Source organism: Anguilla rostrata, chromosome 3 (genome assembly GCF_018555375.3).
Source record: "Anguilla rostrata isolate EN2019 chromosome 3, ASM1855537v3, whole genome shotgun sequence".
In the NCBI taxonomy this organism is placed as follows: domain Eukaryota; kingdom Metazoa; phylum Chordata; class Actinopteri; order Anguilliformes; family Anguillidae; genus Anguilla; species Anguilla rostrata.
The window spans coordinates 21,243,357-21,254,083 of record NC_057935.1 but is presented as its reverse complement, the minus strand read 5'-3'; the positions used below and the strand labels follow the sequence as shown (position 1 = coordinate 21,254,083).

The 10,727-nt window shown below is 42.8% G+C and overlaps 1 protein-coding gene across 1 annotated transcript in view; it reads left to right on the top strand.

The window, feature by feature from the left end:
* Positions 1–3,604: 3,604 nt before the first annotated feature.
* The window catches only part of LOC135250442 (alpha-1,6-mannosylglycoprotein 6-beta-N-acetylglucosaminyltransferase A-like), an 81,785-nt gene continuing 74,662 nt past the window's right edge, over positions 3,605–10,727 (top strand). Inside the window, exon 1 of the mRNA XM_064326720.1 lies at positions 3,605–3,900. The gene's annotated coding sequence lies outside the window, so the exon portion shown is untranslated. The remainder of the gene's footprint in view (positions 3,901–10,727) is intronic.

Here is a 10,727-nt window from a genome sequence, read left to right as displayed (position 1 = left end):
CTTTATACTTAGATTACTTTGTTATTTTGTGTTCAGTACCATTATTTGTTCACCACAATCTTGGTGATATGCTTCATTTTTAAAATAAAGTAATTCATATTTTTTCATGTACTGGTCCTATTTATTACTTGGACGAGGTCATTATACCATTTAACTTAACAGCAGTGATTTTAGACCGTCTACAGGATCTGTAGTCAGAAGTGATGAGTGTGTTGGGTGTTGCATGTTGCAACAGCATGCAAAAGAATGTGTGAAAGAAACTGAAAAAAGGGTTCAAATTGCTTGTTTGTTAAATCAGGGGAAATAAATGGATAAAGCCATGGAGCATGAAGATCAGTAATGGCCTTCTGCTATCTCATTAGCCACCAGCTGACTCTAATGCATCTTTTTTTTTTTTTTTTTGGTCATGCCTGTATTATTAGGTGGCAGCTTTTGGTAATGAAGTCTGAAATAATTATGACATTTCTCGTACCCTGCAGAGCTAGACTGCATGCTTGGATAACCATTCACACCTCCTTAGTTTGGAAATTATTTTGTGCCTTTGGGCTTAGCTGATTAAGATGACTTCATGACCATTCACAAATTAGACCAGATACAATCAGTGATACATTACAGTTTCAAAGTCATTACGGTTTGAATTGTTAATATGCAGTTTTTTTCAATGTTATAACTGGAACTTTGCTTATGGTGTATTAGCATTGCCTGTATTTTTATTACTTGTTGAGTGTGTGGTCTTAAATTTGTGTGTTCATTTGTGTATCATATAAAGGTGTGTGTGTGTGTGTGTGTATGTGTACATTGTGCAGGTGTGCGTACATATAAGTGTGTGTGCATGCGTGTGGTGTATGTGCAAGTGTGTGTATATGTGTGTCTGGATATAAGTGTGTGTGTGTGTGTGTGTGTGTGTGTGTGTGTGTGTGTGTGTGCACGAGTTTGTGTCTGCTGAAGGGTAGTAGGAGATAGAATTTTATTTCCCTCCTTTAGCTTTTTAAGTGTGTTTTTTAGTTTGACCCCTTCAGTTCCACACGGTTCCCTTACAGAGAAGTAGGTGGCCTCACAAGAAGTACAGCTGAACAGTTCAGTACATTGCGGAAGGGACACAAGCTCACCGCTGGTAACTGTCGAAAGATGAACTTTGATACTGCAGTACAATTCCTCATTTCAAATGAAGGGTATCTAAGAAAAAGATTTCACAAACCCTCTCAAACTTGATTTTTGCAAATGCCAACATGTTGGTAAATTATTTGATTCTTGTAAGGAGAAAAGGTTGTTAGTCCAGTCCAATAAAGGTCACTAATAGTGTGTAATCTTTTCAGTCCTGCCCTATAAAGGTCATTAATTGAGCATAAACTAAACAAAAATTAATGCAAATTGTCTGGGTGTTTTTATTTTTTTCATTATTTAATTATTTCACTCAGTATTGCTTTTGTTGCTCCACTTGTGGGTGCTCTCTGGTGGTAATTTCAGGTAACTACATTTAAGGATGTGTTTCTATCAAGTTCAAAACCGTGATACCAGAGTACAGGGCAGAGAATGGAAGGTCCATCGTACCTCCAATCAATCTGCAATCCCTGCACCCTTAAGCCAGATCTTTCCATTCCACAACAGAGTGACTGGCTATCCCATCTGTGTAGCAACCTCTAACAAGGAACAATGTAATTTGCATGCACTCCTCAGTGCTGGAACAAGCTACCAAAGGGTGATCAGCGTAACCTTTGGCCATCTTCTGCAGCAGACTGAAGACCCACCTCTTCAAACTGCATCTGGACTCCCCTCTCATCCCCACATCCAGACAAGGCCTATTTGGAGGGCATATGCAGAGTAGCGGGGCAGGGGTTGGGATTTGGGGGGATTGCGATCACAAAGGGCATCTGTGGTTAAAAAATATTATTTTTGTGCAGCCAAAAATGCATTTTTGCTGTCTCAGGGCAGCTTCAAAATATGTTGGTGTCTATCTGTGCATGTACCAGGCCCTAGCACTCAAATGCTATGTATTAATTCAGGCATTGGAGTAGGCTATTTTATTACATGCTATTGATATAAACTGTATATATTCAGGATTTGTATTTCACTTCCCTTTGAATGCATATACTGTGATGGTAAGCACACTTAATGTGACCACAAAAAGGTACAAGTTCTCTTACAATGTCATCCAGATAAAAAGAAGCAATTTCTGCAAGAAGAAAAGTAACAGGAAGTAATTTCACTGACTCCGCAAATAACGACACTACTGTCTCCATGACGACATGACTATGGTCTGAATAGTACACTACTATCGTGTGAATAACACTCCTGGTCATACCCTGTCCAATTAGTTGGCTTGTGTGACAGAGACGGAGGCCTTGATATGCTATATTGCCAGTTAGTAGATTTGGGTACACTGCAAGGGGCAGAGGAGCAAGAGGACATTGTGAAACTAGAAAGCACTCAACAAGTTAACCAAGTGAGAACGTGGACTTCGCTGTGTGTTTTAATTCGACGACCTGTCTCTACTTTCTTTCTTTCTTTCTTTCTTTCTTTTTCTTCCATTCTTTCGCACGTACGCACGCACGTGATTGATCAAGAAATATTTTTTCGGACGGTAGACGCAATAAACCAGTCAATATCTACCAATAGATGGCGACACAAGCAAGGCTGTAAATTTCTTTTAGAAAACATGTACTGTCTTGGGAAATGCGATGTATTGTTCTGCGTTTCAATTGTGTGCAGAGAAACAAACGCCAACTCAGATTAAGCATTAAACTTTATATAACGTCATAATTTATAGCCTACGTAACTTTGACCAAACAGGGCAAGATTTTTCCATTCGAACCGAACATGATGTGCATTCAAGCAAAACATGAGAATGTAAAAAAAAAAAAAAAAAAACAAAGTCCACGAATCCAGATATTTCAGTTAAATATTCCACCGAATGGCTATTAACAAGCCACGCGGACATAATCTCAGTCGAAGACTCATACAACAAAGAGCTTTTAAAAATAATGAGAAACCTAATTGAGGAGTTTCGCTGTTGCGCAGTTGTACCTGGGCTATGTTGCATATAGTTATTTTAAACAACAAATATGTGATAGTTACTCCAACTTTAAATCAGTATCATATGGGATTTAAATTTTTTTTTTTTTTTGTGAAGAAAGACTCATTCCCAGTCCCCACGCTGGTCTTCCTTTCAATTACACCTGCATGACTTGCATTTTCAGGAACTGTTAATTGATATTTTTTAGACACTTTTAACGTCTGTTACCCTCTTAATGTCACATTATGTAATTAAAAGCTATGCATGTTATGAATGGATGTTGCTTGGAGTTGTTCATTAGTCAGATCCACCAATTCTAATGTATTTCATGGCATACGATTCCTTAACAAACATGTTACATTTCGTATAATTACATTTGTACTGACAGCTGAAATCAGTGGCGTCCGAACTTTTGAAATTGTGGACACGTGGTCATTCAAACCCAATCACTTACTGAAAATGAACACGCAAAAACACACAGAATGGCAACCAGCCAAGCCTGCGTTGCTTTAATAGGTAAATGTGGAAGAACGTAAACACATGCTTCAACGAAATGAACTGATCAATATTTTGAGGGCCGCTGGTAGAATATGGTGTAGCTGCGCGGGCGAGATAAATACCTTCATTTGATGACGTTTTCTTTAACGGGGGTAATTTTGAACACAGTCCCTTACATAAAACTTAATTCGTTTCTGAAGATAACGCGCAGGTTGAGACGGTCCCTAACTCTGTCTGTGTCGGGGTGTGAGTATTGATGTTGTCGAGGGGGACGGAAAGGAACGTAGCTCCACACACTCCACTTGAACCAGCGTGTTCGATGTCTCGAATAACCTTCTTGGTCAAACAGAGAGGAAAGTTACTTTAGGAGGAAACGGTCAGTAGAAAAGGTAAGAAAATATGTAAATTCTTTGTTTCTCAAGCCTGCTTTTCATGGGTAGCCTATAACGTTAAATAGAGGTACCGAGCTCTCTTCGCCCACTGCGGCGATGTGCTCTCAAAAATACACATGCAGCTTGTCATGAATGACAAATGTCAACCGTGTATTCGGGTAAAAACATGACAATGAGGTTTAACGGTAAGCAGCATCACGAATGTGCGTTGTAGGCATTCCAGCTTTAACTTAACGTTATATATACTCATGTAACGTTTGTAAGCTCTCGTAGTAGCTAGCCTTGGTTGATTGTGACATTGTGGCATGTACGCTAGTCTAGATAGGACTAACGCGTCTGCTGCGTTGGTGTTCGTTCAAAATGGATAAGCGAACTGTGTTGCTAACTGTCTGTAGCTTTAGCTGGGTAGTCAGCGCAGGCAGTAAACTCTTTTACACATCGCTATTTAACGTTAACCAGCGCTGTTGTTGAATGTGTTTTTCCTACTGTTGGCTAGCTACAGTAATTTTAGCTCACATTCGCCTGCTTCCGTTAATCACAACGCTGCTGTTGCCTTTTAGTTTGCTTGTCAGTCTATGACATAGTAACAGCTAGCTAGCTTTCAACCATACCTAAAACGCACCGCATAATTGGACGCATAATTAATTGTATCACAAAAGAGCTTAAAGTGATAGTTCACCGCTGTAACGTCAGAAAGCGCTTGTTTGCAGGTGTTATTTCATAAACCTTAGCTAACTAAGGACAGACCCCCAAACTACCCGCTCTTTGGGACCGCACTTAATTTTTTACCACTCTCTTCAGTTTGCGGATGTCTTTAAATTGTCATTGGCTTTTTGTTACAATTACCCCCCCCATAACAAACTTGTGTATATGGCCTAAGGAAAGGCCTGTCGGTGGCGTTTATTCTCAAAAAAAGAAATATTATCAAAAGGTGTGACATTACCGCGTTGTACACCTCTAACGGTAGCTTATTCTTTTCCTAAGTCCAAAATGTTTGTTTTTGTGGTCTTGTATAAGTTGTAGGCCTATTGAGATAGCCTACTAAAGTTGAATTGACTAATTCATGTGTATTTAGCTAGGCTTTAGCTACTGAATTTAAAATAATGTGGTACAGTTAAAATAATTGAAACTAGGCTATCTATCATGCCTTTACTAACTAAACTAAATATGAAAAGTTTTGTGCAGGAGCAGATCTACTACGCTATATCGGAAATAATTAGCAACGCTGGAACTACATTGACGGATATGTAAGGAGTGCTCCACCAAAGATTTGAACATGTCATCTACTGGTTTGAAGCACTCTTACTTTATCAGTCTTATCGGTACGACACATTCGTCATTAGCTACTGTGGAAGGTTAGTAATGTGCACATTACGGTTCTTTCTTATTCTTATCTGTATGATCCAGCATTCTTCAGTTACGACCGGAGGCTTTTACATTTTCAGTAGTATGAAATGTTGACCTAATTGCAACTGCGGTTTTGTGAAACCGGGATGCTGTTTTGTAACGAGCGAGTGAGAAGAATATCGGATTAGTATACTGGCTCATGAATTTATGGCCCACCGGGGAGTACAGCCATTCAGAATGAAAGTATTCAGTGTCTGTCACAACAGTGTTTGAAAAGTTTAGGACTTGGAGCTGTCACTTGTACTTTGTATATTTTTGAAATCTGCAGTAGGAAACTCAAAGGGTTGTGATAAAAAAAAAAAAAAGAATGAGAGAAGGGGAGGTTTAAAATCCCAACGGATAAAGGGTATTTGTTGTCATGGATGCTTTGGTTGAGATGTTGTGTTCCACTTTTCTGTTTCTCGATACAAACTTTACCTGAGTTAGGCTACCTGTATAGGACATATCTGCTGCGGTTGCAGGTCTAGTGCTTCTTGTGGCACCTACAGTTTATAGTCCTTATCTACACTGTGAAACCCAAGAGCAATCTACTTGGATGGTTTTATGACGCCGATTGCATTTAGCAATTTGAGTAGGGTAACTTTTTTTTGAGTTACCTTATGACTTATTCCATTTTAAGTTGAGCCCATTCGATTCATTTGGTAATGCAAATGTAGTGTTTTGTTTTTTTGTTTTGTGCAGTCTCACTTTTCATGTGTCCTCTGAGCAATGGTGTCACTTTAGGACAGTGGTGGTGTTTTTGAATGTGGGATCCTTCAAGGAAGATAATCTGTATATATTAGGATGCAGGTAAGGGGGCGGGGGCTGACAGACAGTTGTTACATTAACAACAGTTCCACGTCATCATCAGTGAGACTGGAGAAAGGGCCTACGCTGTGTGCTGGTTCCACGTGTCCTGAAAACTGACACTGACACGGGGGCAACATAGCTCAGGAGGTAAGACCGATTGTCTGGTAGTCAGAGGGTTGCCGGTTCAAACCCTGCCCTGGGTGTGTCGAAGTGTCCTTGAGCAAGACACCTAACCCCTAAACTGCTCTGGCGAATGAGAGGCATCAATTGTAAAGCGCTTTGGATAAAAGCGCTATATAAATTCAGTCCATGTACCATTTGCTATTTACATACAGTAAGAGCCGCAGTGGCGGCTGTCTGGAGCACTCGGTCCTGAACCTCAACTGACTTCATCAGTTTGGAACCGCAGCAGGCGTTCCATTCGCCAGAGAGTCTGTGTCCTCCCTAGGGCGAGTGTCTGCTGTCTTGGAGTCGGTATGGCCACTGCACTCTCCTGGCCCTAGTGTGTCAGCTGGAACTGTCAGTACCACCTGAGTTCCTAATTCTCCCATCTGAATGCATTAGCTGTCTTATTGGACAGGCTCATCCCTTCCATGCACACTTGAGAAGGAGAGGGTAAAAACAAACAAGAAACACACCTGTCTTATCCACTTGACTGTAGGCTTGCAGGAATGACCCCCCCCCCCCCCCACCAGTGAGCAGTAGTTCAGACTTGCGATAACTCAGGAGCATGCAAACACACTCACACACTAGACGTAATTGTACTTTAAACCAGCAGTTCAAACTGCACTCCAAAGCTAAAATAATTTCATGCTATTTGAACAACTCTTTCTCAGCAGAAAAAACACATTTAGGGGACATTCCATGTGCATTTGCGCACAAATTCAATTCAAGTGCCTGGTTTTCCTGAAATTTTCCACAAAGATACTTCCTACAGAGGATATTTGATGCATATTTGTGATTTGGGTCAGAAATGCTTCCTGAGAAAATTACTGGGTGGTATGGCTGCTTAGCTTCAGCAGTTTGTGTGCAGATTACTGGGTGGTTTGGCTGCTTAGCTTTAGCAGTTTGTGTGCAGATTACTGGGTGGTTTGGCTGCTTAGCTTTAGCAGATTGTGTGCAGATTACTGGTGGTTTGGCTGTTAGCTTCAGCAGTTGTGTGCAGATTACTGGGTGGTTTGGCTGCTTAGCTTCAGCAGTTTGTGTGCAGATTACTGGGTGGTTTGGCTGTTTAGCTTCAGCAGTTTGTGTGCAGATTACTGGGTGGTTTGGCTGCTTAGCTTCAGCAGTTTGTGTGCAGATTACTGAGTGGTTTGGCTGCTTAGCTTCAGCAGTTTGTGTGCAGATTACTGGGTGGTATGGCTGCTTAGCTTCAGCAGTTTGTGTGCAGATTACTGGGTGGTTTGGCTGCTTAGCTTCAGCAGTTTGTGTGCAGATTACTGGGTGGTATGACTGTTTAGCTTCAGCAGTTTGTGTGCAGATTACTGGGTGGGTTGGCTGCTTAGCTTCAGAAGATTGTGTGCAGATTACTGGGTGGTTTGGCTGCTTAGCTTACAGCCAGTTTGTGTGCAGATTACTGGGTGGTTGCTGCTTGTAGCAATGTCCAGAAGATTGTGTGCAGATTACAAATGGGTGTTGGACTGCTAGCTTCAGCAGTTTGTGCTGCAGATTTGGTTGTATGTTTTACAGCCAGTGAGTAGTTACAAATGAGCTGAAACCCACTGTTGAGTGGATGGGATAAGCTGCCTTTTTTCACACACAACGGAACAATGGTGAAAAGTTTGATAGTTCAAACAATGGTGTAGGCTGTAACTTGGAAAACATAGGCCTACCACTAGAACTCCTTTACACCTTAATCACAGAGGCCTTCCGACAATCAAGTGAACACCGCACTTACCAATCATGCAATGCTCATTTAGGCCTAACTTGTAGGTTAAAGCCTGATGTACCTGTGTGTGTCTGTGTGTGTCTCAGTGTCAGTGTGAGTGAGTGTATGTGTGAGCACTATTTTTTTTTATCTTCACAGGCTACAAACCGCCTGCTTCTGTGTTTAGTGTGGTCTGGCAGTTTTTTTTTTTCACTTGGCGCGTCTTTCTGCATGAGAAACTTCATAAACTAGTCTTCTGTTCCCTTAATGTACTTTGTGGAATTTGCCCAGAGACGCTTTAGATTGAAATGGCGTTTAATGGCGGCCAAAATGGACACTGTGCTTATAAGAGGCTTTTCTCATCCTCAATGGCTGAAACCACAACCTGGAAAGTGAGAGAAAATTAGTCCGTGTTTCCAGTGAATAACCCTTCACTGAATTGGCAACCTGCCCTGCCACACAGTGGGGTGGGATGGGGAGGGGCAATGAAAGCAGAAGCACTGATAAACGTTTAGCCTGCCTTGGAAGAAATATAATAGGTTGCTAATAGTGCGGAGAGCATGCTCGACCTACCCTGGTATCAACCTGCTGAATTCACGGTCGTAATGTTCGAACAGCCATTCTTCAGCAGGCTGTTGCTTTTGGCGTCAGTTGGCGCCGCGGTCAACGGTTCCTGGTTTATATTTCCTGTTCATAGCGGTACAGAGTCGTGTGTGGTCAGAGACGGCCCGGTACAAATGCGTAGATGTTTTTGGGGGGTGGGGGTGGTGATTACGAAAGGGGGGCGGGGTTGTGGCGAGGGAGACAGTTGTGTGCATCATACTCCTTGCGACTGGTGCTGTTGGCACATTTCAACAGACATGGGAGCTCTTCGGGACAGGGACGGGAGGGAGCGAGCCGACTTGTTTTGAAAACAGAACAGCCAGTGACATTTCGCAAAGGGTACCTTTAACTTTATCCCAAATCGCCAAACAATAAAAAGACCAATCTAAGCAACAAACCCAAACTAAAACAAGTCCAAAAACGGCCAAAAATATAATAAACAGATTTGGAGGGAGGGGGGACGGCGAAATGACAGTTGGCCGCGTGTCACTTCCTAAGAAAAAAATAATGAATGCAAGGTGTGGTGTGCTGCTTGCAGAAATAAACAACGAATAGACTGACAGTGTTCTAAAGTAAACATGGGGAGGCGGCCACTTCATGCAGAAGTTGGCATCCTTTGAATGGCAGGTTTTCTCCCGGTGAATGATGTTTACGATCGTGGTTGCTCATTGGCTTTCAGAAACACTAAAGCACTTTGATGTGAATTGGACCAAAAAGTACTGAGATAAAGACAAAGCAACTCCACCTCTTCCCTGTGTTTGGAATACCATGGTATCTCTCGGTGTTACAAACACTGCAGACTTTGTGTGCAGAATACCATGAGTCTGTGTTTAAAGAACAACATCTTTTCTTGGGTGGGGACGAGCCTGTTTGGGCGGGCAGCCAAAATAAAGATGACGTATTGGACGCATTGTAACATCTGTATACCTCAGTTTGAAAAGGCAGTGGAAAAGCAGGTGGGACCAGAATGAGAGGGTTTCCATTCCTGCCACCTCATAATGGTTTGATCAGTCATTGATGAGCTATATTTAGTCAATACCAGTTGAGTGTGTGTGTGTGTGTGTGTGTGAGTCAGCTTTCCCCAGGCCGGTTATCACCATGTGCCATGTTAGTGATGGTTTTCGGTGAAACATCCTGAGTGGATCGCCATTTTCCTACATTGGCGGCAGCCTGGGACTCCTGCGCCTTGGAGTCCGGAGAGCGCGGTTCTGGATCTTTCCCTGCGGTTGCTCTGCGCGCGGCTTGTCTCCTGCCTCTGGAGAGCGCGGTTCTGGATCTTTCTCTGCGGTTGCTCTGCGCGCGGCTTGTCTCCTGCCTCTGGAGAGCGCGGTTCTGGATCTTTCTCTGCGGTTGCTCTGCGCGCGGCTTGTCTCCTGCCTCTGGAGAGCGCGGCTCTGGATCTTTCCCTGCGGCTGCTCTGCGCGCGGCTTGTCTCCTGCCTCTGGAGAGCGCGGCTCTGGATCTTTCTCTGCGGTTGCTCTGCGCGCGGCTTGTCTCCTGCCTCTGGAGAGCGTGTTCCGATAAGGGCATCGAAGCGGAAGCTCGGCTTCGCCACGGCGTGTCCGAGGTGGATTTCCACTTGTGACGAGACATCGTACCGAAATGAGATCACGCTCGGGATTGAGAAGCCTTCGCTGGTCGTTCAGGGAGTGTGCTTCTTGTGGTGCACGTACAGAGGTAGCTACCTCCCTAAGAAATCCCCAAACCCATGGCTTAGGCCTGTCTTTTTTGTTGTGTTTGAAAGCATTGGAGCCTCCATACCACAAGCTTCTCCATGAGTTCCTCAGAAAGGGTCTTCAGTTTAGAAGGAAATCTGTTACTTTCTATTTAAATGGTTTTCTTGCGCTGCTTAATGCATTTAAACTGCTGTCAAAGTTTAAACTGCTCGTGTCATGCTCGAGTATTCCAACATGGCCCATGTTGTAGAGCAGGCCTTTGTGATTACAGTGAGAGCGAGATACTGTTTTTGCCATTTATGGTCATCGAACTGTCAATGTCTCAAGTGTAGAGGTGGGTAGGGCAAAAGTGGAGTGAAAATGCATACTGTCTCTAATTTTCTTAATGATGGTTTGTGTTTGCACAACCAATGCTCATTACTCCAAGGTTACATCATGGGTGTCAAATATCCAAAAAATCTGAGAGGTCAAGATTGAAAGGG